This window comes from Triticum urartu, chromosome 2A (assembly GCF_056163025.1).
Source record: "Triticum urartu cultivar PI428250 chromosome 2A, HENAU_Tu73, whole genome shotgun sequence".
NCBI lineage: Eukaryota > Viridiplantae > Streptophyta > Magnoliopsida > Poales > Poaceae > Triticum > Triticum urartu.
The window spans coordinates 31,385,791-31,413,092 of NC_141874.1; the positions used below are offsets into that span (position 1 = coordinate 31,385,791).

The following is a 27,302-nucleotide window of genomic DNA, read 5'->3' on the forward strand; positions in this document are numbered from 1 at the left end:
AATGGGTATTTTCATTGAAGAGATCAGCAATCTGGATAGGGAGGATGGCAGGGACTCTAAGAGCAATTCACACAGGACAAAGCGTCGTAGGGCAGCACGCATTCCAGGCATAAGAATCAAAGAGTCCGAGCTTCATGGGGGCATCCCGGAGGACAACACGAAGTTTATGCCAGGCTCAGAGTCAGGGGAAGATGGACAAGCAAGGTGCAGTGCAAACAACTCTGATGATTTTGTCTCCCCAAGGACCGCAGCTTCAAAGCAAAACGAACTCAGATCCAAAATTTTGCCATCAAGGAACAGTGGAAATGTGACTATGAAACAGAAGTCAGAACCCGAGATGGAGCCGGCTAGGGAGGGTGCAAAAGCAGGCAAGTCCCTAGAGTGCAGCCATGCAAATCTTGCAAGCAATGTAAACCAACGGGGTCACACAGCAACCAATGGGTTTGGAATGCAAACTCACACAACAGCAAATACAGATGAACCAGTAGAAAATGGGCACAAGGGCAACACACCTCTGGGCAGTGAAAAAATCACAATACTTGATGTCACCCCAATATCATCAGCCCCACCTCTCAACCGTTTTGTGCATCATAAAGCATCTGTACACACACCAAGTCCATCCACTAGTGTTCCATACATGGTCAGCTCCAGCACTCCTACAACAAGGAAGTCGTGCCTAGCCCCTAGCAGCCAAAAGAAAGGGGGAACACCCACATCAGCGCAATTCAGGGAAGCCCATGCAACACACTTGGCAACGGCTACGATCAGGGAGAAGCTACGATTGGGGCCACTTGCGCAACAACAAGCAATGCAACAGGCACAAGTTGGCTCATCAAACCCTGGCTTCACACCATCAAGCTAGACCAACCACCCAGTCGGAGCAACACAAGGTTGTCCATCTTTCGACCTTAACATGAGTTTTCATGAAGATGAGGGCACCAACAGAGGCCAATCCATAGAACTGAAGCCACGCAACCTAGATGCATGTATGTCAGAAAGCAGAGATGAATGGGGATTGGACCCGGAGGAGCTACAAAAAGTGTGCTATGAGGCTGAAAAGGCATTTGCATTGAAGAAAGAAAAGGAGAGGCTAGAGATGGAGGAGAGGCTAAGAAATGGAAGGCAAATCAACGATCAAAATTCGAAAACACCAGTCATAGCAACCACAACCGTAGAAAATGTCGCTAGCTCGTCAAGGACTCCAGCAGCGGTTGGGCACGAGCGGAGAGTTGTAAGGGCACCAGCACAACTCAGGTCGCCATACATACGCCTGGAGGACACGGATCCATTCTACTGCTCAAAGCAAGTTCGCGACATCTACGATGTTGTGTGACAGTATAGTGTGACCCACACAAGGCAAGCCGACAATAGGTAAGGAAATCAAATATTTCTTAGGTCTGGTTTTTGGGCTTTCTTTATTAATTGCTTTGTTTCAATACATGAGACTAACATCTTTTTTCTGTTTCTATTTCTATGTGCCAAATTTCAAAACAGCAAGCCTATCATAAACTATGACGCGCTCTACATCAGCTGCAATGAACTTGCACAATCAATGGCACCTGGACAGAAGATGGACAGCATGCTGGCCGAGATGGCAATCATTGCATTGAGGGAAGCAGGGTTGAGGCCAAAGAAGAGATTAATGCCACTACGAGTAGCTGTAAGAATTCCCCCCTTTATCCCTTTTTTTATCTTCTTTTAGTTTTTTATCATAGAAGCACAACAACTAATATGTTACCACTTCTCTTTTTTTACATCACCATCCGTTGCTAGACATTCTTCCCGAACAATAGTTTCACAAGGAACGACATAGACAAACATTTTGACAACAAAACCAGGAGGCTAAGCAGATGTGAATCAGTAAGAAAAAAAATGACAATGCAGTTTTCTTCATGCTTCCCTCTATCGTTTTTTTGTCCCATCTCAACCCACTCTCTCATCAAGCACGTATCGTGTCCTACATTCGAGATTCTGGACAAGGAGAATCCAAAGGAGACAGGGCATTATTAGCTAATGGTGCTGAACATCAGGGACATGCGATTTGAGGTACTGGACTCGGCAAGGACGTTCAAGGACAAGGCATTAGTAGAAACTGCGAACAAAATCATGAAGGGCATCAAAATAAACTGGGAGAGGCACTATAGCAAGTCATGTGTGCACATTGCAGATTGGAAACTCCATGAAATCAAGTGCCCAAAGCAGGATAACAGGCAAGGGCCCCCCTATCCCGTATTTTTATTTTGTTTTTTCCGCATTTTTTCTTTTTCGTTTTATCATTTTTTTTCTTATCCGAGCCTAATACAAATCGACCACCCAACCAAAAATCGCCTACCTAGACGGCCTAGTGCCGCCTCACCGGTCAAACCAAGTAGTCTAAAAAACCCTCAACCACCCTCCCAAAGTCGCCAAACACGGGAGGTGGGGTGCACATCGCCTACCTAGCTGGCTAGCATCGCCTCACGGGTCGAACCAAGTCGCCTAAAAACCCTCGACCACCCACACAAAGTCACCTAACACGGGAGCTGGGGCGCACATCGCCTACCTCGGAGGCCTAACGTCGCCTCACCGGTCAGACCAAGTTGCCTAAACACCCTCGACCACCCACACAAAGTCGCCTAACATGGGAGGTGGGGCGCGCATCGCCTACCTAGGTGTCTAGCGTCGCCTAAAGGGTCGAACCAAGTCGCCTAAAAACCCTCGAGCCACCCACACAAAGTTGCCTGGGCGCACATCGCCTACCTAGGAGGCCTAGCGTCGCCTCACCGGTTAAACCAAGTTGCCTAAACACCCTCGACCACCCACACAAGTCGCCTAACATGAGAGGTAGGGCGCACATTGCCTACCTCGGCGGCCTAGCATCGCCTCACCGGTCGAACCAAGTCGCCTAAAAACCCTCGACCACCCAAACAAAGTCGCCTAACACGGGAGGTGGGGCCGCACATCGCCTACCTAGGTGGCTAGGATCGCCTCACCGGTCGAACCAAGTCGCCTAAAAACCCTCGACCACCCAAAACAAAGTCGCCTAACACGGGAGGTGGGGCCGCACATCGCCTACCTAGGTGGCTAGGATCACCTCACCGGTCGAACCAAGTCGCCTAAAAACCATTGAGCACCCAAAACAAAGTCGCCTAACACGGGAGGTGGGGCCGCACATCGCCTACCTAGGTGGCTAACATCGCCTCACCGGTCGAACCAAGTCGCCTAAAAACCATTGAGCACCCAAAACAAAGTCGCCAAACACGGGAGGTGGGGCCGCACATCGCCTACCTAGGTGGCTAGGATCGCCTCACCGGTTGAACCAAGTCGCCTAAAAACCCTCGACCACCCAAAACAAAGTCGCCTAAAACGGGAGGTGGGGTCGCACATCGCCTACCTAGGTGGCTAGCATCGCCTCACCGGTCGAACCAAGTCGCCTAAAAACCATTGAGCACCCAAAACAAAGTCGCCTAACACGGGAGGTGGGGCCGCACATCGCCTACCTAGGTGGCTAGAATCGCCTCACCGGTCGAACCAAGTCACATAAAAACGCTCGACCACCCAAAACAAAGTCGCCTAACACGGGAGGTGGGGCCGCACATCGCCTACCTAGGTGGCTAGGATCACCTCACCGGTCGAACCAAGTCGCCTAAAAACCCTCGACCACCCAAACAAAGTCGCCTAACGCGGGAGGTGGGTGTTTCGCGAAAAAGAAACGTCCCCCGGGCAGGGGTATTTCCTAATGCGGAACAGTGATAAAATAAAATGCGGACGTGCCAGTATACTTTCGTATACAAAATAAAGAGAAACACATAGGGAAATACTGCTTTATTATTCTCTTGAGAATTACAAAGTGCGGTTTCCCAGATGATTACATATATTGCGCCATAGATAAGTACATCTGATTAATATCCAGCGATTGTGGAGGTTCTGGTTCCCGGAGCCTCGTAAGACGATCCGGTTAATTACATTCGCGGGGCAATCCGCGGAACACCTCCGATTAAGCTGTGATGATGCTCGTCGTCTTGTAACCTGAAATATTCTCATGATATGTTGAGAAGTAAAAGTGGCATGTAATGATATCCCAAAGCCTCGTCGGGATTTGGTATGAGACATCCGGCCTTGTCGGCACCGGGTTCATAGTGAAGTCCCAAAAAAGTGTTCGGCCTTGTCGGTCACGAACAAAGTGAGTCCGGCCTCGTCGGTCACGGAAAGGGGTAATGACTCCATGCCTCGTCGGTCAAGGAGATAGTGCGTCCAGCCTCGTCGGTCAGGACATGAATATTTCCGGCCTCGTCGGTCGCGGAAAGGGGTAATGCCTCCAAGCCTCGTCGGTCAAGGAGATAGTGCGTCCAGCCTCGTCGGTCAGGACTTATGAATATTTCCGGCCTCGTCGGTCGCGGAAAGGGGTAATGCCTCCAAGCCTCGTCGGTCAAGGAGATAGTGCGTCCAACCTCGTTGGTCAGGACTTATGAATATTTCCGGCCTGTCGGTCACGGAAAGGAGTAATGCCTCCAAGCCTCGCCAGTCAAGGAGATACTGCGTCCAGCCTCGTCGGTCAGGACAAATGATTTCCGGCCTCGTCGGTCACGGAAAAGGGAAATGATCTCTTGGCCTCGTCGGCCAAGGAGAAAGTGCGTCCAGCCTCGTCGGTCAGGACAAATGATTTCCGGCCTCGTCTGTCACGGAAAAGGGAAATGATCTCTTGGCCTCGTCGGCCAAGGAGAAAGTGCGTCCAGCCTCGTCGGTCAGGACAAATGATTTCCGGCCTCGTCGGTCACGGAAAAGGAAAATGTTCTCTTAGCCTCGTCAGCCAAGGAGAAGTATGTCTATCCTTGCCGGTCTTCGATGGAAGGGACCGTGTCATGAGACTTTGTGATGGACACCTAGCCGTGAGGGTCTCGAATGAGATATGAAGTAACCCCGTTGTTCACAAATCATGAAAAGATATCCATATCTGAATATTTAATCTCCAGGGCGGGCTATACTAATTAGCCCGTCATGCTGACTGCCATGTGTGCAAGCAATTAGAGGACTTCTGTTACACCAGACGGGCTGCCATTTGTATAGTTTAATTTTTCAGGCCGAAACTATCAATGGTTTGGCCATGAGAAATCACAAAGTGTTGTTTAGGATGTAATCTCCGCCTAGTACTATAACCTACTATTTCACTGTCTTGTTAATCTCTGACATTTACATCAAGCTTTGCACCAGGTCTGCCGTGCATGTCAACTGTGTGCCGCTATCATCTTTTCTAGGGCAAGCTCAGTCCTACTCAGACTACATCACCTAGTGTATAGCATCTGCATGCTTGTTATCTATATTCTGTTCCATCGGACGAGCGGCCGTATGGTGTGGTTGCTGCTGACGAACGTCTTGCCCCTGATTGATACTGTGAGCATGAGCACCCTGGCAGTCGGCCATGTACAACATCTTGTTGACGGCCTTGCGGCCATGCTCGAGTTGGCCTCGGGGATCCTAGCAGCCTGTTTGTATACCCTCTCTGTGTGAAGCCTGGCGGTGGAACGACTGCGTGTATCTCTTTGCGTGTGGCTTGTGGGTGAAAATTGTATATGGAGGCAAGCATCCTCACGGCCGGCTCCCTCTGAACCATGTACTTCCCATGAATCAAAGGAGCAAAAATTTATCACGGTACTAACCCCTCTTTGGATCAAAGACCATATGCACCTGTATTTAGATCGGTGTAAACCGATCAAATTTTATGAAGCGCCTTGACCACGTGCCCATATTTGGGTTGGCGGAACACCCATGTTTTTTGCCGTACACTAGATCAGCAAGACCTATTTTCTGATAACCTGTACCTGTAAAATGTTTTAGCCTGAAACTCATTGCAAGCTTCCCGTGGCAACATTTCTCATTGCCTGTGTGCCCTTTTTTTTTATGTGAGCCATGTTTGCCTTATGCAATTTTCAGGGGACCTGTTCACCTTTTTTTAATGGAATCTGTTCGCCACCTGTACCTGCTTTTAGATTGACAAACCAATCTATACTTTTTCGAAGGCAAAAAATTGATCTGAGGCAACATGTGATTGAATAAATCAACCTATAATCCAAGGCAACATGATTGGATGAACCAATCTATTTTTTTAGGCAACATGATTGGATGAACCAATCTAATATCTGGGGCAACATAATTGGATGAACCAATTTATTTTCCGAGGCAACATGATTGGATGACCCAATCTTTATCCGAGGTAACAATATCGAGACCGATAAATCGATCACATATAATCCGAGGTAACAATTAGATTGGACGGCCAATCATTCATCCGAGGCAACAAGAAAAGGGGGAAGAGACAGAAGACTTCTCTTGATCTCACCATTACTTACCATCACCATGGGGATGCGTGGCCATGTCGTTGCGGCCACCGGCAGAAACTCTGATTGATCTATGCGTGATGTGTGCATGCAGTTTGACAGCAGCCTTGCGGCCGTAAAACTTGAGCGTGAGAGCGGCCGAACAGCCAACCCTGTGTGCGCTTGTGTTCACAGCCCAGCAGCCTCGTGGCCGTGTGCGTGCGCAGCCTTGCGGCGGCAACCACGTGCGTCCCCCTATGTGCGCAGCCCTGCGGCGGTCGCGGCATGTGTGTGTACTGCAGAGCGGCCTTGCGGCCAGCCCTCTGGGCGTGTGTGAGCGGCCTGACGGCCTCGTGTGCCTCCCCGGCGTGAAGGAGATCAATGGCTTTATATAGGGACGAATGTGTCGCTCGCGACATACGCGGACCTGATGCTAATCCAACCAAACCGTGAGCTTAAGATGTATGCTTATCCAACTACCATCAACCCGTACTCGGTTAGTTCATAACTTGTCGTGGCTGCTCCCGGACCCAAGCAGATGCGTGCGTGCATGCGGCCTCAGGGGTTTTAACGTGCCAATGCTCTTAAACATCGTGTCAGGTTAGAGTTGGCCAGAATATTTAATTAATATATCCATGATTAAGCATGCTAACGAGCATGCAATGCATGCATCCGGTTCTGGCTCTTTAGTCCACACTAGATAGATAGTGCATCAGGAATGGCCGTCTTGTAAGCCTCGCTAGATACACGTAGGCATGGAGAAGGTTTCTCTCATACGTGCACATGCAAAACACTATCACATTTTCCATGCTCATAGATACTTCCGCGCGACAAAATCTCGTCAAACAGTGGGGCCGCACATCACCTACCTAGATGGCTAGCATCGCCTCACCGGTGGAACCAAGTCGCCTAAAAACCCTCGACCATCCAAAACAAAGTCGCCTAACACGGGAGGTGGGGCCGCACATCGCCTACCTAGGTGGCTAGCTTCGCCTCACCGGTCGAACCAAGTCGCCTAAAAATCCTTAAGCACCCAAAACAAAGTCGCCTAACACGGGAGGTGGGGCCGCACATCGCCTACCTAAGTGGCTAGAATCACCTCACCGGTCGAACCAAGTCGCCTAAAAACCATTGAGCATCCAAAACAAAGTCGCCTAACACGGGAGGTGGGGCCGCACATCGCCTACCTAGGTGGCTAGAATCACCTGACCGGTCGAACCAAGTCGCCTAAAAACCCTCGACCATCCAAACAAAGTCGCCTAACACGGGAGGTGGGGCCGCACATCGCCTACATAGGTGGCTAGGATCGCCTCACCGGTCGAACCAAGTCGCCTAAAAACGCACGACCACCCAAAACAAAGTCGCCTAACACGGGAGGTGGGGCTACACATCGCCTACCTAGGTGGCTAGCATCGCCTCACCGGTCGAACCAAATCGCCTAAAAACCATTGAGCACCCAAAACAAAGTCGCCTAACACGGGAGGTGGGGCCGCACATCGCCTACCTAGGTGGCTAGAATCGCCTCACGGGTCGAACCAAGTCGCCTAAAAACCCTCGACCACCCAAAACAAAGTCGCCTAACACGGGAGGTGGGGCTGCACATCGCCTACCTAGGTGGCTAGGATCACCTCACCGGTCGAACCAAGTCGCCTAAAAACCCTCGACCACCAAAACAAAGTCTCCTAACGCGGGAGGTGGGGCCGCTCATCGCCTACCTAGGTGGCTAGCATCGCCTCACCGGTCGAACCAAGTCGCCTAAAAACCCTCGACCACCCAAAACAAAGTTGCCTAACACGGGAGGTGGGGCCGCACATCGCCTACCTAGGTGGCTAGCATCGCCTCACCGGTCGAACCAAGTCGCCTAAAAATCCTTGAGCATCCAAAACAAAGTCGCCTAACACGGGAGGTGGGGCCGCACATCGCCTACCTAGGTGGCTAGAATCGCCTGACCGGTCGAACCAAGTCGCCTAAAAACCATTGAGCACCCAAAACAAAGTCACCTACCTCCATATTTTTGTTTTATTGAATTTTTGGTTCGCATCATCATTTGTGATAGGGATTTCTTTTTTTTGGATTTTTTTATCTGTGATCATGCTTCATGTGATCATTTTAACTAGGTGAAATTGCTGCAACATTTGTGTATGTACTGCATTTTTTCCTTAGTAAATAGCAATATCATTTTGTATTTTTCCGGAACACACTAACAAAATCCACCATGTTTTCCTTTCTCCCTCAAAAAACAGGTATGATTGCAGCATATATATGCTATACAACACTGACAACTGGGATGGCACCCATGTCCTGGAGTATGGGCCAAAAGACATAGCCAACATGATGATGATACTAACAGCAAAAATGGTGGAGAGTGACCACAATGATGTCAATTGGGCAAAGATGCTCAACATCAAGAAGGTACAAAAATCTTAGTTATCAGTTTCAATGGCATACCACCAACCACTTTTTGTTTCAGTAGCACAGAACATAAATTACATGGTCTTTTTCCACACAAATGAAACATATTCCAGAACAACTTTTTTCATTTTCACTCAATGTTTGGCCACACACAAATTCCCCCCTTTTCATTTTTTTCGCTGCTAGATCCATCAAGCACTTCGGTTTAGACCAGGCGTGCAAGTGGCACAATTGTGCCCTAACTCTTTGCAGTACGCACATTTTGTCTTCTTCTTCGGATGCAACTCAATGCCCGCATAGTACCTCTTGTCTCTCTTGCGTCCCTTAGTAGAAGATTTTGGGGGGTTACGTAAAGGATTTGCTTTAGGCTCTCCAATAGAAGCTTCCGTGGGGGCAGATTGGGCTGGTGACTTAGCTGGCGCACTTTTCTTCTTCTTCCTCCTTGATTTATAAAGTTGGTTCAGTTCAGTCTCCAACGCGCGCCCATAGGACTTGCACAAAGCTGCTCCTGCATCGGACATACTGCCCAATTTAGAGATTTTGCCAAACATAGTATTCAGGGAAACGTGCCTTATTTGCTGCAGAGACTCTTGAGGCATGGCATCAGGGACTTGTGTGTCAGGGGGCAAATCAGTAAGAAATGCGTTCTGGGTCCATCTAGGCAGTATGTATCGGTCAGGGATCTCATCAACACCAAGGTGGGTGAACACTTTCAAGATGTGGACACAAAGTAGCCCATCCCTGTAAAACTTGCAACACTCACAACCATACTCTTGCTGATCAACCTGCGCTGTTACCATGTACAGTCTACGCCCATAAATCCCTGCATAAATTCTGTTAGGCTCAAGCAGGTACATGTTGCCGCCTTGAGGCCTAACATTATACATGCCAATCAAAGAAAACTCATGTTGAAACCTGTAGTATATATCCCTTGTGTAAACTCGCAAGGCTTGCTTCTCAATTGGGAACAGGAACCAAAGCCTTGGCTCAAGCTCATATGTTCGGTAATCTTACCCCTTTCTTTCACCAAGATCTTGTCATTTATCTTCTCATATTGCTTCACAAAGTTGAGCACAGAATTTTGTGGGTTCACGTACCTTTTTAGGACAGCATTGAAGCCTTCACTCCGTTGAGTCGACTGGAGGAATGGGAAGAAACAATTCCTAAAGTAGCAAGGGACCCAAAGATGCTTGATCGCATAAAGATCATCAAAGCGTTTATCGCCAGCAATACCATGCTTCTCAACCATAGCAGCCCACCTTGCCTCAAACTCCTCAGGAGTCATGCTCAAGTCTATCACCTTATTTAATTCTTTAGCTAGCTCAGGATGCCTAGCCAAGTAAGGACCCAACTTCTCTTGGGCTTTCTTAATGATATGCCAGCGGCAACTACGGTGAACTGCGAATGGGAAAATGTTTGCTATAGAGTTTTTCATCGCCTGATCTTGGTCAGTTATGATGTTGAGCAGTGCAAAGCCATGCATCGCTTCAAGAAAGGCCCCAAACAACCAATCAAAGCTAGTCTCAAGCTCTTGCCGCAAGAAGCCACACCCCAGCATGAAAGACTGCCCATGCCTGCTCATCCCAATAAATGGAGCAAAGGGCATGTTATACATATTCGTCAAGTAGGTCGTGTCAAAAGAGATGCAACCATTGTAAGCTTTTACATAGGCCTCTTGAGCCCTCCCATCAACCCAAAACAAATTCTCAGCTCTTCCTATTCCATCCTTTTTGATTTTGAAGAAGAAGCCTGGGTCTTCTTCCTGCTTTTGCTCGAAGTAGGCAACTGTCTCAGCCAAATCGCCTTCATTTGCCTCAGCACTGCGAAGGTTAGTTCTCATGTTGCTTATCGTTTTCGTTGTGTACGGCACAATTGCAGCTTGGCCATAGAATTCAGACATAACAGCCATCATGCGACCTGTTTCCATGTTGCACCTATGCAATATTTCCAGGAACTCAACCTCTTCCGGCGGGATGCCTTGGTGAGAGTGGAGGTATTTAGTGAGAGATGGCTTGTCAATTAGTCTATGATTGTGGTATGCAACAACACCTGTGGCCACCCACTTGTTATTAGTCAGCTTGACTGTTCTTTTTGCTCGACAGCCCGTCTATTTGATAAAATCTCTTCTCCTCTTCTTAACAAGCCCCCCTGGAGATTTATAAGAGCTACACCCTGCTTGCTTACTCCCAACATCTTGTCCATCGCCACGGTCATCAGAATCTGAGGTTAGTTTCTCAAACACGGGTGTGTGGGCATCTTCATTGATTTTAGGCTTCCCGACTTGTTGCAACAAAAAGTCTGCTTCCCAAGCACATTAGTGTACGAAGACCTCCTGGAAGTGTTGGCTTTCATCGAGAACCCAATTCTGCGAGAGTAAGCTTTGTAGTGCTCCTTAGCACCTTCAAATGTGTCAAAATCCATGCCAACATAAGGTTCCTGTGGGCTAGATCGCACCTCATTCTCATCAAAACCTAACAAGCCAGCGCTACTTGCACGACCTTGCCCACCATTGCTAGGCACAGTTGCAGCCGAGCTGAACATGGCAGGTCCGGGCGCGATAGTTTCGGCAGTTGCGTCGCATCAGACACACCAGTAGTAGCCACAACACGAAACCCCACACCTACGACATCTTGGACAGGAGCAGAACACAAATCTGGCGACTTGCCCACCCCCTCGATTGAAATGGGGATTTTTTCAGGTGGGGCTTGTGTACAGAACAGGGGACCACCATCACAGTCAACAAAGTCGTCAGGAAGCTCATTGAGATCAAGGCCGGCCATCTGCACATTTCAGAAGACAAAATAGGGGAAGGAATTAATACATATACTAAATGAGCATGGAGCATTTTTTTACTGAATCATTGCTAGGTTCACATATGAGGCTTTTTATTTTGCCTTTTTCTTTTTTGTTTTTTGTAAGCAACTATACTTCTCCCCTTACTGATTATTTTTTGCCCAGTTTTTACCCCTGTTTCGTAAGATACTGGACCTTTTGTAAGCAACTACAATAGTTTGTCATACCCTGATTGTTAACAACTTTTTCTACAATATAAACAGGCAAGATTCTGCAATTACTTAGTCTGTCTTTTTTTTTTTGCAGAAGCAAGGTGCATAACTACAGGCAAGAAAATATTCAAGAAGAAGGGATAGATTGGGGCCATAATTCAAACACTGATGTATAGAAGGCAAAGCTGCGACACTGGAGTACAGGAGGAACATCTGGGGAGTACTACTAGTTCTAGTAGAACTAAAAAGGATCTCATGGTCAAAAAAATTGGAACAGCCTTGTTACCTTTGCTGTAGTTCACTTGGGGAAATTTGCCCAATCTTGGCAATTCTTTTGCCCATGTTTTGTTCAGGTTGTTGCCTGATCACACAAGAAGAGTTGCAGGCAAGCTTGTGTTCTTTCACGGTGATTTTGATCTTCCGCAACCTTTTTTTACTCTGTTTTTCTCTGTTTTTTTGCTGCGGGAGGGAGAAGCTCGCCACTGCTATGACATGGTGGGCGGCGGCTGGGGGAAAGGAGATTGCCGCTACTGAAATCTGGGGCTTAGGGTTTCCCCTGTGGTGGGTAGTTGTGGAGATCACGTGGTGGAGGGGGGGGGTGTTTCTTTTATCGTTTTTCTTCTCGCAGGGAGACGTGGGCACGGGAGCGGGATGAAACTTTCCTTTTTTGCCACATGGTGGGGACCCGACAGGGAGGCAGTTTCCTTAATTACCGGCCGCCAGATCCGCCCGCCTAGCGCGCGGACGCTGTGTAGCATCGTCCATCATTAAATACATTGCCCATCGAAGCCGTCGGGCCTGTCGAACGCCGAGTGGAGGGTGGAAGTTCAGCGGCGCGAAGCAGTCACCGCCGACAGGCGGAACAGGGCCATCGCCAAGAAGGCCCGCGACAACGCGGCGCACTTGGCGGCGTCTTCCTCATCGGTTGACGCTTTTCCCTCGCATCTCTCCAGCGCGGCCTCATCCTGAACGAGCTGCCGACGGCAACGCCGACGACGCCGACGACGACCACGACGCCCACGACCACCCGGACGCCAATCCCAAACGACGCCTCTACGTCGCCGCCCAGCAGTGCCGAAGCCGCGCCGACACAACCCAGCATCGAAGCAGCTCCGACACCGCCGAGCCCGCGCACGCCGACTCCGCCAACGCCTGGAGCAGACCCCGCTGAGTGAATCATTGCGCACGCGAACTCTGTTTTTTGTAACGCCAGACTATGTTCGATCGCCGGATTTGCGGCGTCTTTTGTGAGCGGGAACGACCAAGTTTAAATTTCCTGCATCCTGGGGCCGGCGCGTGGGGGGCGTGACTGGGCGCTAGGTCGCCCCCAGGGGCCGAACTAGCGCCGGCACGCCCCCAGGCCGCTCTATTTAGGCGTCCTGGGGGGCCGAACGGCTGGAGATGCCCTTACTCCCAACATCTTGTCCATCGCCACGGTCATCAGAATCTGAGGTTAGTTTCTCAAACACGGGTGTGTGGGCATCATCATTGATTTTAGGCTTCCCCGACTTGTTGCAACAAAAAGTCTGCTTCTCAAGCACATTAGTGTACGAAGACCTCCTGGAAGTGTTGGCTTTCATCGAGAACCCAATTCTGCGAGAGTAAGCTTTGTAGTGCTCCTTAGCACCTTCAACTGTGTCAAACTCCATGCCAACATAAGGTTCCTGTGGGCTAGATCGCACCTCATTCTCATCAAAACCTAACAAGCCAGCGCTACTTGCACGACCTTGCCCACCATTGCTAGGCACAGTTGCAGCCGGGCTGAACATGGCAGGTGCGGGCGCGATAGTTTCGGCAGTTGCCGTCGCATCAGACACACCAGTAGTAGCCACAACACGAAACCCCACACCTACGACATCTTGGATAGGAGCAGAACACAAATCTGGCGACTCGCCCACCCCCTCGATTGAAATGGGGATTTTTTCAGGTGGGGCTTGTGTACAGAACAGGGGACCACCATCACAGTCAACAAAGTCGTCAGGAAGCTCATTGAGATCAAGGCCGGCCATCTGCACATTTCAGAAGACAAAATAGGGGAAGGAATTAGTACATATACTAAATGAGCATGGAGCATTTTTTTTACTGAATCATTGCTAGGTTCACATATCAGGCTTTTTCTTTTGCCTTTTTCTTTTTTGTTTTTTGTAAGCAACTATACTTCTCCCCTTACTGATTATTTTTTGCCCAGTTCTTACCCCTGTTTCGTAAGATACTGGACCTTTTGTAAGCAACTACAATAGTTTGTCATACCCTGATTGTTAACAACTTTTTCTACAATATAAACAGGCAAGATTCTGCAATTACTTAGTCTGTCTTTTTTTTTTGCAGAAGCAAGGTGCATAACTACAGGCAAGAAAATATTCACGAGCGAGCAACTTTTGTCTAGCACCATGGTTGTACAGGGGGCAAGAAGAAGGGATAGATTTGGGGCCATAATTCAAACACTGATGTATAGAAGGCAAAGCTGCGACACTGGAGTACAGGAGGAACATCTGGGAAGTACTACTAGTTCTAGTAGAACTAAAAAGGATCTCATGGTCAAAAAAATTGGAACAGCCTTGTTACCTTTGCTGTAGTTCACTTGGGGAAATTTGCCCAATCTTGGCAATTCTTTTGCCCATGTTTTGTTCAGGTTGTTGCCTGATCACACAAGAAGAGTTGCAGGCAAGCTTGTGTTCTTTCACGGTGATTTTGATCTTCCGCAACCTTTTTTTAGTCTGTTTTTACTCTGTTTTTTTGCTGGGGGAAAGGAGATTGCCGCTACAGAAATCTGGGGCTTAGAGTTTCTCCTGTGGTGGGTAGGTGTGGAGATCACGTGGTGGAGGGGGGGTGTTTCTTTTATCGTTTTTCTTCTCGCAGGGAGACGTGGGCACGGGAGCAGGATGAAACTTTCCTTTTTTGCCACATGGTGGGGACCCGGCAGGGAGGCACTTTCCTTAATTACCGGCCGCCAGATCCGCCCGCCTAGCGCGCGGACGCTGTGTAGCATCGTCCATCATTAAATACATTGCCCGCGCAATTGGGCCGGTGGCTGTGCTAATTTATTTACTAACAAGATCATCAATTTTATTGTAGATGAGTGCAACATGCACAACACTGTCCAGATGAAATGCACATGATATGACATATCCCACCATCCAAGTCCAAGGCAAAACAATCGTCCTGACGTCGTTCATCACACCTATCGTGTTTGCAGTACTTTCGTTTATTGTATTTCCTCAACAGTTAGATGGCCTTTGGAGGGCTTTTCCTCGCATTCCAGAAACAAAATAGGAGCAAACCAACTTGTGGTTGGATGGTTAGAGAGACAGTGGTATCCCCAGCCCACCAGGTTTCAAGTTCTGGTACTCGCAGTATTCTTGGATTTATTTCAGGATTTTCGGCGATCTTTCAGTGGGAGGAGACGTTTCAGTCGATGACGAGGCTCCTAGGTGACTTCGTAAATCTCAGGATGATATGCTGGCACAGTCTCTCGAAGGTGCTCATAGTGGTGAGTTTATGCTCATAGTGGTGATGTAGTAGAGCACTGCTAAGTGAGGATGCAGCTCTTGTTGTTGCTTGTTAAGAGCTTGACTTGTGCATGCTATTTATAGATGTGCATGCATTGAACTGTGGGGCATGCAGGTAGAAAGTATGAGTTTAGTAACTTAATTTAGCTTACATGATAATCTCCCTTGTACTCCAAGTGACCAGTCTTGTTTACAAATTGATTCGCCGGTTGGGTAGCTCCTCCAACGTAGCATACCAAAAAAAGCAAAAGCAATTATTGGTTTTGTGCTATTGGGCAGTCTTGAGTATGTAATCGTACACCAGCTACTCATGTTAGGTGGGCTTCCAAAAGCCACACACATGCACTGATGTTTCTTAATTTGGAGCAGAATATTTCCTCAAAGATTAGAAGGCATACTGATATAGATTGTTTTCGTTCCTCTCCAACCAGTTAAGGCAATGCATGACATCGCTTTTGCCTTTTTCGCTAGCACGTCCACATGCCAGCCATGGCCGGAGCTCGTGCCTTTGACAAGGTGGCAAAGAACACTTGAGACAACAAATCATCTGTATACCTGGCATAAACTATTTCGCTCGACATGATAAATATGTTATTTTAGTAGACATGTCACCTTAACATGTAACATGCATGGCAGACGCTAGACCGTTTCCATTCTACTATTATACTGTTGGAATTTCGCTCTCGGTTTCGATAACATCAAAAACAACAAACACACACACAAAAATCTTATAGCCAAGGACCCGTATCCGTATCGTTACTTCTGTTTTCTTTTCAACGCCCTCGGTTACTATTGACGCACTCGTGCTCATACACACAAAGACACACGGCGCGACCGAAACAAGCTATCAAACCGACTCAAACTAATCCTACCATAACACGGACACTAACTCCTGATGACAAGTTGCCAAACAACCTTTCCTAATCACTGGCTACATCCCTATTAGCCTATGCCTATTCGCATACAACTCCCGAAAGCTACTAAGTATGCTAACACAGTGCTACTAGACCATAGAGTCACATATGGTAACTCTTCTAAACTTATAATAGAACATGCCGACATTGTGTGAGAAAACTGATGATGGTGCAGATACATAGTTTGTTTTCTACGTTGCGCAATGCTCCCCCTGATCTTCCGCTTCCACGTTGCTTCTGCGCGCGTAGCAGAGATCATCCTTGCCCAAGCACCGCTCCGCTGTCGTATATACTCCTTCTCCTTCGCTAGGACCTTGCCACCGCTCCCACCCCCTCCTCGCTCTACGACAACATGCATGACGCTTTCTCAGCTTCTCCAAATCCCAGATGACCTGGGTGATCACTTCGAACGGGTCGCCTGGGCACAATGCCGCACACCGGTCTCCATCCTCTCACACACACAGCTGCATGGATGCCGCATGTACGTGCATGTCATCCAATTCCCTTTCGACCTTGATGCCTTCTTGATGAGCCTCATCCTTGCCTGCCTCTTTGGCGGCATCCACCATCTCTTCAACGTCACGGATGATGGAGACTCTTGCTTATCCTTCACTATGGCGTCGCCTGACGTTGCCTCGCTCATCGCTTCCATGGGCGACTTTAGGAAGCTGGGCATGTTGATCCGTTTCCCATGGCCTCTGCCTCGAGGTGCCACCTGCTGCTTGCCTCCCGGCTTGCCACTGCCATCGTCTGTTGGAACCGCATCCTCCTCACCGCCGGCGGCCGTTTCTGCACTGCGGCCAGCTGTGTCCACAACTCTTGATCTACCCAAGGAGCGTCGACAACGGCCTGGTATTAGCTTCTTTTATCGTATGCTTAATGTTAATCACTTCTTCCAGCTTACGTCACGCATGCATTACACCCAACATACACACCCATTCTAGGTTACTTTCCTGCCGATCTCCGTTAGACCTAATGAACTGTTAGTTGAGTCAGCCCTAAACCACTGTTTTTCGGTCAAACAAGATTTCCTAGCAGTCAAAGTTCATGAGCATATCTACAAAACTGGCATCTTCTCTTGCTCAACCAAAATTCAAATTCTCATGCATGGTCCCTTGATTTTGAAGGGTTTCGTCTCTTCTTATTTGACCAACTCGAAATGGCCATTGCCCACTGCAGTCGCTTCCTGCATGTTTACACAAAATTCGTTTACCCTACTCCACCCCCTCGAACGGAGTCCATTCTTGGCCCTTTTGCTCACCAGCTTGCGCAGGCTCACGTGCCACAGCAGCCCCCTGCGGTCGCACACTCGCCGCATGTCCGTCCTGCCCTGCATGCGCCTGGGTCCCACCTCATGCATAATGATGACTGTGCGGCGCTCTCTGACACACCAAATCTTGCAAAAGATCCGTACGCGATGCCGGAGTCGCCGCACGCAACCGTAGTTCTCGCGCGCCCCCAGGAACCCCACTCGCTCTCTTTATCTGTGCCATCTCTAGACGAACCGCTTGCCCGCCCCGCGTCTAATCCGGACCCCGCTGCGCCGCCCTCTGTCCCCCCACGCGCAGCCCCATCATCTATGGCAACGAAGAATCTTGCATTGGGAACCGACGATCTGGAGAGAGCACTCGCCGTCTCGTCGACACAGCTCGTCCACGACGCCTCTGATCAGCATCTAGGCCTCATCATCACGCCTAATCCCTCTCTCCAGCCTACTCCGGCTGATCGGTCACCACGCCCCAGCACGTCGCCCCCTCTCCCTCTGACACACGCAATGGCCCCTGCCGCCCTGACGGCGGCCTTGTCACCCACGCGCTCCAACAGCAACACGACGCCATCCTACAAAGATGCTCTCCTCTCCTCCCCTCTCGACCGCAGTCATCCTCCCTCGCACCTCACCTATTTAACCCCTTGCCGCCTCCTCCCCACTCATCCAAACTCTCGCTCTCCTTCTCCCAAACACAATAAGTGTCACTGCTTCCGGTGCCTCGCCCTAGACCATTGCGTAGAGACCTGCCGCGACCCCATCCGTTGTGCTCGCTGCTGGTGGTGCGGCCACCGCATTCGAGACTGTAGGTATAGACGAATCTGGCCCTTCTTCCCACCTCTTCCCAATTCCTTCGCATCTCATCCTAATCCCGCGTTCTGCACTCGCAGCATGGACTCCGCCGGCTCTTCCTCGACGGCGACCCGCGCCTCTCGCACGCTCATGATCGGAGACGTCCCCATCATCCTCTCAGAGCCATTCACCGCGCTTTGCGTCCCCTCGCCCTTCATCCTCAACCGCACTCTGGTCGATGCCAACGGGCCCCCCTTCCTCCCTCGCCGCCTCGCGCCTTTGCACCTCCGCCCACTCCCACATCACCCTCATCAACCAACTTTCACACGCACACGTCGCCATTTGACACCCATGAACTACAAGCGCGTCTCTCCGACGTCTTCCTCGCCTCCCAATACACTAGGTCTCCCTCTCATGTTTCTGACACCGACACCGAGGATGAGCCGCCACGGCCGTTCCATGAGGCTGGCATGCTGCCGCCCTTCGTGGACATGCCTCTAGTCGCTCCCCTCCCTGCCTAGTCCACTGCCCTCGCCGCTTCGCCTTCGCACACCTCCAAAACCCTGACCCCAATCCCACCCCTCTCATCCGCAGAGCCATTCAACACACCTGCGGCAACCCCTCCTTCATCATGGGCGGCTCATGGCGTGGGATTGCCTGCCTCACCTTCCACACTCCCGCCGCACGAAATGACGTGGCCAGCCATAGTCCTATTGAGTTCGAGGACAACGTAGTCACCATTGAGCCGGTCGAGCACGTCGACCGTTCTATCGCCATCTTCACTGACCTCGCTGAGGTCGAGGTTTCTGAATTCCCTCATGAACTCTGGCACGAGGACGGCATACGCTTTGCCCTTGCCTTTATGGGAGATGTATGTGCCATCGATGAATTTTGTCCCCACGGCATAGACTACACCTCAGTCCGCGCCCTTGTGCTCCTCCAATCTGGCAAACCTGCTCCCCCTGGCATCATCACCCAACTCCCACCCATCAATAAAATCAAAATCGCCAAAGTTGTCGAGGTTTCTCGCTGGCACCACGGAGATGGAGCCACTCCCTTTGGATCTGGCTCCTCTGACGGAGATTCTGCACCATTCTCTCAGCGCGCCTCACCACGTCCTCCCTCCCCTGCTCACCTCGCCCACATCGTCTCTGCAGTTCGCGCGGGGTGGCGGGCCGATCCTACCTACGGCAGCACTAGGCCGATCGCCCCCCGTGCAGCCATCGTTTCACCTGCCTCTGCTTCGGGAGGGTCAGCTCTGGCCTCACCTTTACCTCCCCCTGGCACCATGCAGCAGCCTCTCATCATTTTCGATAACATCTCTACTGCCTCGGAGGACATGCATGCCCCGCTCTTGCATGCCGTTTCCTCCGATTCGCTAGACCCGGTGCATGAACCCTCCCTTGCTGACCCTACCCCACCTGTCACCCGCCCAGCACCTTAGGTGGGTTCTGTCGCGCCTCCCAGCCCTTGCGTTGGGTCGGCTGCCGCTACGGTCCTTGTGGGCCCACTGATGCCGTCGAGCTCGTCTGCATTTGCCACGGTCATACCACCTACAGGTGCCAAATGCGGGCCCCACCACCTTCACATTCTCGGCAGGCGAATCTTCACGTAATGCTGGTAATCCCCCTACCCCCTCCCCCGCTCAATCAACACAACCCTTTGCCCCCTGCTTCTCTGCCACTGACTGAGACCGCCATGCCTGCAGCTCTCCCCCTGCAGGATCTGGACACTCACGAGTGTACCATTCGCAAGGAGCGCCGCAAATCTGCTCGCGACCAGTCCGCCACCAAGGATAAGCTGCGGCGGAGCGCGCGGCTGGCTGGCAAGGAGGCCAAGTACTCACCCATGCTTGCCAGGGTCGTCAAGGCCAAGGCGGCGCGCCTCTCCGCCTCAGATGTTGGCACGGCCATCGACCGTGCTATCCAGGAAGCCCGGTTCCACCAGTCTGACGCCCCTCCTGCATCCGCCGAAGATCTCACTGCCATTGCACTACTCTGCGGTGCCGACGACGCCCAAGTGGACGCCGTCCTTGGATCCGAGGCCTCTGCCTTTGGTGACGATGAGGCTCCATGAACTGCACCTCCTGCATCTCTGGACCGGTAGCGCGGTCCTGCCTGTCTCCACCACCTATAGCTTCACCGATCGTTGCTGTCGTTTGCTTGTACTTTTGGTTTATGATTTCCCTATTGCATGTACCATTGCCACTTCGGACCTCGCGCATGGCTTTTGTAACTGTACGCTTGATGTACCCCGCCCTTGCTATCTGGTGCTTTAGCAAATCCTATGAGTAATGACACCTTTCTAATTTGCTCCTCGAACGTACGTGGCCTTGACGATGCTGGCAAATGCACTGACGTCCTTTCCGAACTTATGACGACAAAACGACACGTAACCCTCTTGCAAGAATAAAAACTTGATGACCTCCCTGCACCTAAAGTAAAATATTTTCTACCTAGCACGCTCGATCAAGCCTTCTCACTGCCAGCCGTCGGATTCGTTGGTGGCACCATCTCTGCCCTCAATTCCACCCTCTTCCAAGTCATCTCATTCTCACACCTAACCTACTCTTTACCCTACTCCTGCGCACAACCCATTGCTATCACAAACATCTACGCTCCATCAACACGATCACTCAAACAAGCATTCTTAAACGAGCTCTCGTCCATCTCGCAACCAGATGACACACCCTGGATTATCGCTGGGGACTTTAACCTCATCCGCTTCCCGTCTGAGAAAAACAACCTGGCGTTTCACCACGCTGAAGCCACTGCTTTTAATCAGACCTTGGATGATCTTGCCCTCGTTGAACTGCCCCTACTCGACCGCAGGTTCACCTGGTCGAATAATCGGTCTACTCCCACTTTAGAACGCCTAGATCGGGTCTTCTTCAATCTCGCATGGGCAGATGCCTTCCCCAACACCTCCCTTTCTTCTCGCACACGCTTCACGTCCGATCACGTCCCATTACTCATCCATGTCACCACCACCATCCCGCGCTCCTCACGGCCCTGTGGCGAAATCATCAACCAAATTTGGGCCTCTCCGCCCTCGCCACCCCCCAACGCTACCACTTCCCTTGTTTCCGCACTCAAAAAATCACGCTCCCGCCTCAAGAAATGGGCGCGCTCGCGCATCCCAATTCCCCTACGCGAGGCATGGTACCACGCTGCCATCACTGCCCTAGATCTCATGGAGGAAAACAGACCTCTATCTCCCTCAGAGTCTCTCATATGCAAAATCATCGTAGCCTTACTCAAATGTGAAGGAAATATTCCCTAGAGGCAATAATAAAGTTATTATTTATTTCCTTATATCATGATAAATGTTTATTATTCATGCTAGAATTTTATTAACCGAAAACGTAATACATGTGTGAATACATAGACAAACAGAGTGTCACTAGTATGCCTCTGCTTGACTAGCTCGTTGATCAAAGATGGTTATGTTTCCTAGCCATAGACATGAGTTGTCATTTGATTAACGGGATCACACCATTAGGAGAATGATGTGATTGACTTAACCCATTCCTTTAGCTTAGCACTTGATGGTTTAGTTTGTTGCTATTGCTTTCTTCATAACTTATACATGTTCCTATATATGACTTTGAGATTATGCAACTCCCGTTTACCGGAGGAACACTTTGTGTGCTACCAAACATCACAACGTAACTGGGTGATTATAAAGGTGCTCTACAGGTGTCTCCGAGGGTACTTGTTGGGTTGGTGTATTTTGAGATTAGGATTTGCCACTCCGATTGTCGGAGAGGTATCTCTGGGCCCTCTCGGTAATGCACATCACTTAAGCCTTGCTAGCATTGCAACAAATGAGTTAGTTGTGGAATGATGTATTACGGAACAAGTAAAGAGAATTGCCGGTAACGAGATTGAACTAGGTATTGGAATACCGACGATCAAATCTCGGGCAAGTAACATACCGATGACAAAGGGAACAACGTATGTTGTTATGCGGTTTGACCGATAAAGATCTTCATAGAATATGTAGGAACCAATATGAGCATCCAGGTTCTGCTATTGGTTATTGACCGGAGACGTGTCTCGGTCATGTCTACATAGTTCTCGAACCCGTAGGGTCCGCACGTTTAAAGTTCGGTGACGATCGTAATTAGGGTTTTTGTGTTTTGATGTACCGAAGGTTGTTCGGAGTCCCGGATGTGATCACGGACATGACAAGGAGTCTCGAAATGGTCGAGACATAAAGATTGATATATTGGAAGCCTATATTTGGATATTGGAACCGTTCCGGGTGAAATCGGGATTTTACCGGAGTACCGGGGGTTACCGGAACCCCCCGGGGGTTAATGGGCCTACATGGGCCCTAAGGGAGAAGAGGAGGGCCGGCCAGGGCAGGCCGCGCGCCCCCTCCCCCCCTAGTCCGAATAGGACAAGGAAGGGGGGGCGCCCCCCTTTCCTCTTTCCCCATTCCCCTTTCCTTGTCCAACAAGGCGAGAGGGGGAAGTCCTACTCCCGGTGGGAGTAGGACTCCTCCAGGCGCACCCCTAGGGGCCGGCCGCACCTCCCCCCTCCCTCCTTTATATACGGGGGCAGGAGGGCACCCCATGACACACAAGTTGATCTTCGTGATCGTTCCTTAGCCGTGTGCGGTGCCCCCTTCCACCATATTCCACCTCGGTCATATCGTAGCGGTGCTTAGGCGAAGCCCTGCGTCGATAGAACATCATCACCGTCATCACGCCGTTGTGCTGACGAAACTCTCCCTCAACACTCGGCTGGATCGGAGCTCGAGTGACGTCACCAAGTTGAACGTGTGCAGAACTCGGAGGTGCCGTACGTTCGGTACTTGGATCGGTCGGATCGGGAAGACGTACGACTACTTCCTCTATGTTGTGTCAATGCTTCCGTTGCCGGTCTACGAGGGTACGCAGACAACACTCTCCCCTCTCGTTTCTATGCATCACCATGATCTTGCGTGTGCGTAGGATTTTTTTTTAAATTACTATGTTCCCCAACAATGGCATCCGAGCCAGGTTTTATGCGTTGATGTTATATGCATGAGTAGAACACAAGTGAGTTGTGGGCGATATAATTCATACTACTTACCAGCATGTCATACTTTGGTTCGGCGGTATTGTTGGATGAAGCGGCCCAGACCGACATTACGCGTACGCTTACGCGAGACTGGTTCTACCGACGTGCTTTGCACACATGTGGCTGGCGGGCGTCAGTTTCTCCAACTTTAGTTGAATCGAGTGTGACTACGCCCGGTCCTTGCGAAGGTTAAAACAACACCAACTTGACAAACTATCGTTGTGGTTTTGATGCGTAGGTAAGAACGGTTTTTGCTAAGCCCGTAGCAGCCACGTAAAACTTGCAACAACAAAGTAGAGGACGTCTAACTTGTTTTTGCAGGGCATGTTGTGATGTGATATGGTTAAGACATGATGCTAAATTTTATTGTATGAGATGATCATGTTTTGTAACCGAGTTATCGGCAACTGGCAGGAGCCATATGGTTGTCGCTTTATTGTATGCAATGCAATCTCGCTGTAATGCTTTACTTTATCAGTAAGCGGTAGTGATAGTCGTGGAAGCATAAGATTGGCAGGACGACAACAATGCTACGATGGAGATCAAGGTGTCGCGCCGGTGATGATGGTGATCATGACGGTAATTCGGGGATGGAGATCACAAGTACAAGATGATGTTGGCCATATCATATCACTTATATTGATTGCATGTGATGTTTATCCTTTATGCATCTTATCTTGCTTTGATTGACGGTAGCATTATAAGATGATCTCTCACTAAATTTCAAGATAAAAGTGTTCTCCCTGAGTATGCACCGTTGCTAAAGTTCATCGTGCCCAGACACCACGTGATGATCGGGTGTGATAAGCTCTATGTCCATCTACAACGGGTGCAAGCCAGTTTTGCACACGCAGAATACTCAGGTTAAACTTCATGAGCCTAGCATATGCAGATATGGCCTCGGAACACTGAGACCGAAAGGTCGAGCATGAATCAACATATTGATGTTCACTATTGAAAGCTACTCCATTTCACGTGATGATCGGTTATGGTTTAGTTGATTTGGATCACGTGATCACTTAGAAGATTAGAGGGATGTCTTTCTAAGTGGGAGTTCATAAGTAATATGATTAATTGAACTTAAATTTATCATGAACTTAGTACCTGATAGTATCTTGCTTGTCTATGTTTGATTTTAGATAGATGGCCCGTGTTGTTGTTCCATTGAATTTTAATGCGTTCCTTGAGAAAGCAAAGTTGAAAGATGATGGTAGGAATTACACGGACTGAGTCCGTAACTTGAGGATTATCCTCATTGCTGCACAGAAGAATTACGTCCTGGAAGCACTGCTGGGTGCCAGGCCTGCTGCTGGAGCAACACCAGATGTTATGAACGTCTGGCAGAGCAAAGCTGATGACTACTCGATAATACAGTGTGCCATGCTTTACGGCTTAGAATCGGGACTTCAACGACATTTTGAACGCCATGGAGCGTATGAGATGTTCCAGGAGTTGAAGTTAATATTTCAAGCAAATTCCCGGATTGAGAGATATGAAGTCTCCAATAAGTTCTATAGTTGCAAGATGGAGGAGAATAGTTCTGTCAGTGAACATATGCTCAAAATGTCTGGGTATCATAATCACTTCACTCAACTGGGAGTTAATCTTCCTGTTGATAGTGTCATTGACAGAGTTCTTCAATCACTGCCACCAAGCTACAAGAGCTTCGTGATGAACTATAACATGCAATGGATGGATAAGACGATTCTCGAGCTCTTCGCAATGCTAAAGGCTGTGGAGGTAGAAATCAAGAAGGAGCATCAAGTGTTGATGGTCAACAAAACCGCCAGGTTCAAGAAAAAGGGCAAAGGGAAGAAGAAGGGGAACTTCAAGAAGAACAGCAAGCAAGTTGCCGCTCAGGAGAAGAAACCCAAATCTGTACCTAAGCCTGAAACTGAGTGCTTCTACTGTAAGCAGACTGGACACTGGAAGCGGAACTGCCCCAAGTATTTGCGGATAAGAAGGATGGCAAGGTGAACAAAGGTATATGTGATATACATGTTATTTATGTGTACCTTACTAGAGCTCGTAGTAGCACCTGGGTATTTGATACTGGTTCTGTTTCTATTATTTGCAACTCGAAACAGGGACAACGGATTAAGCGAACACTGGTGAAGGACGTGGTGACGATGCGCTTGGGAAATGCTTCCATAGTCGATGTGATCGCAGTCGGCACGCTACCTCTACATATACCTTCAGGATTAGTATTAGACCTAAATAATTGTTATTTGGTGCCAGCGTTGAGCATGAACATTATATCTGGATCTTGTTTGATGCGAGACGGTTATTCATTTAAATCAGAGAATAATGGTTGTTCTATTTATATGAGTAATATCTTTTATGGTCATGCACCCTTGAAGAGTGGTCTATTTTTGATGAATCTCGATAGTAGTGATACACATATTCATAATGTTGAAGCCAAAAGATGCAGAGTTGATAATGATAGTGCAACTTATTTGTGGCACTGCCGTTTAGGTCATATCGGTGTAAAGCACATGAAGAAACTCCATACTGATGGACTTTTGGAATCACTTGATTATGAATCACTTGGTACTTGCGAACCGTGCCTCATGGGAAAGATGACTAAAACGCCGTTCTCCGGTGCTATGGAGAGAGCAACAGATTTGTTGGAAATCATACAAACAGATGTATGTGGTCCAATGAATGTTGAGGCTCGTGGTGGATATCATTATTTTCTCACCTTCACAGATGATTTAAGCAGATACGGGTATATCTACTTAATGAAGCATAAGTCTGAAACATTTGAAAAGTTCAAAGAATTTCAGAGTGAAGTTGAAAATCATCGTAACAAGAAAATAAAGTTTCTACGATCTGATCGTGGAGGAGAATATTTGAATTACGAGTTTGGTCTACATTTGAAACAATGCAGAATAGTTTCGCAACTCACGCCACCCGAAACACCACATCGTAATGGTGTGTCCGAACATCGTAATCGTACTTTACTAGATATGGTGCAAATCTATGATGTCTCTTACTAACTTACCGCTATTGTTTTGGGGTTATGCTTTAGAGACGGTTGCATTCACGTTAAATAGGGCACCATCAAAATCCGTTGAGACGACGTCTTATGAACTGTGGTTTGGCAAGAAACCAAAGTTGTCCTTTCTAAAAGTTTGGGGCTGCGATGCTTATGTGAAAAAGCTTCAACCTGATAAGCTCGAACCCAAATCAGAGAAATGTGTCTTCATAGGATACCCAAAGCAGACTGTTGGGTACACCTTCTATCACAGATCCGAAGGCAAGACATTCGTTGCTAAGAATGGATCCTTTATAGAGAAGGAGTTTCTCTCGAAAGAAGTGAGTGAGAGGAAAGTAGAACTTTATGAGGTAACTGTACTTGCTCCCTTATTGGAAAGTAGTACATCACAGAAACCGATTTCTGTGACACCTATACCAATTAGTGAGGAAGGTAATGATAATGATCATGAAACTTCAGATCAAGTTACTACCGAACCTCGTAGATCAACCAGAGTAAGATCCGCACCAGAGTGGTACGGTAATCCTGTTCTGGAAGTCATGCTACTAGATCATGATGAACCTACGAACTATGATGAAGCGATGATGAGCCCAGATTCCGCAAAATGGCTACAAGCCATGAAATCTGAGATGGGATCCATCTATGAGAACAAAGTGTGGACTTCGGTTGACTTGCCCGTTGATCGGCAAGCAATTGAGAATAAATGGATCTTCAAGAAGAAGACCGACGCTGACGGTAATGTTACTGTCTACAAAGCTTGACTTGTTGCGAAAGTTTTTCGACAAGTTCAAGGGATTGACTACGATGAGACCTTCTCACCCGTAGCGATGCTTAAGTCTGCCCGAATCATGTTAGCGATTGCCGCATTTTATGGTTATGAAATTTGGCAGATGGATGTCAAAACTGCATTCCTGAATGGATTTCTGGAAGAAGAGTTGTATATTATGCAACCAGAAGGTTTTGTCGATGCAAAGGGAGCTAACAAAGTGTGCAAGCTCCAGCGATCCATTTATGGACTGGTGCAAGCCTCTCGGAGTTGGAAT

At 48.9% G+C, this 27,302-nt stretch overlaps 2 pseudogenes; one reads left to right on the forward strand and one right to left on the reverse strand.

The window, feature by feature from the left end:
* The first annotated feature begins 913 nt into the window (after positions 1–913).
* Positions 914–5,269, forward strand: LOC125534800 (uncharacterized; annotated as a pseudogene).
* Positions 5,270–9,498: 4,229 nt separating this feature from the next.
* On the reverse strand, positions 9,499–11,485 carry LOC147983229 (protein FAR1-RELATED SEQUENCE 5-like; annotated as a pseudogene).
* Positions 11,486–27,302: the final 15,817 nt, after the last annotated feature.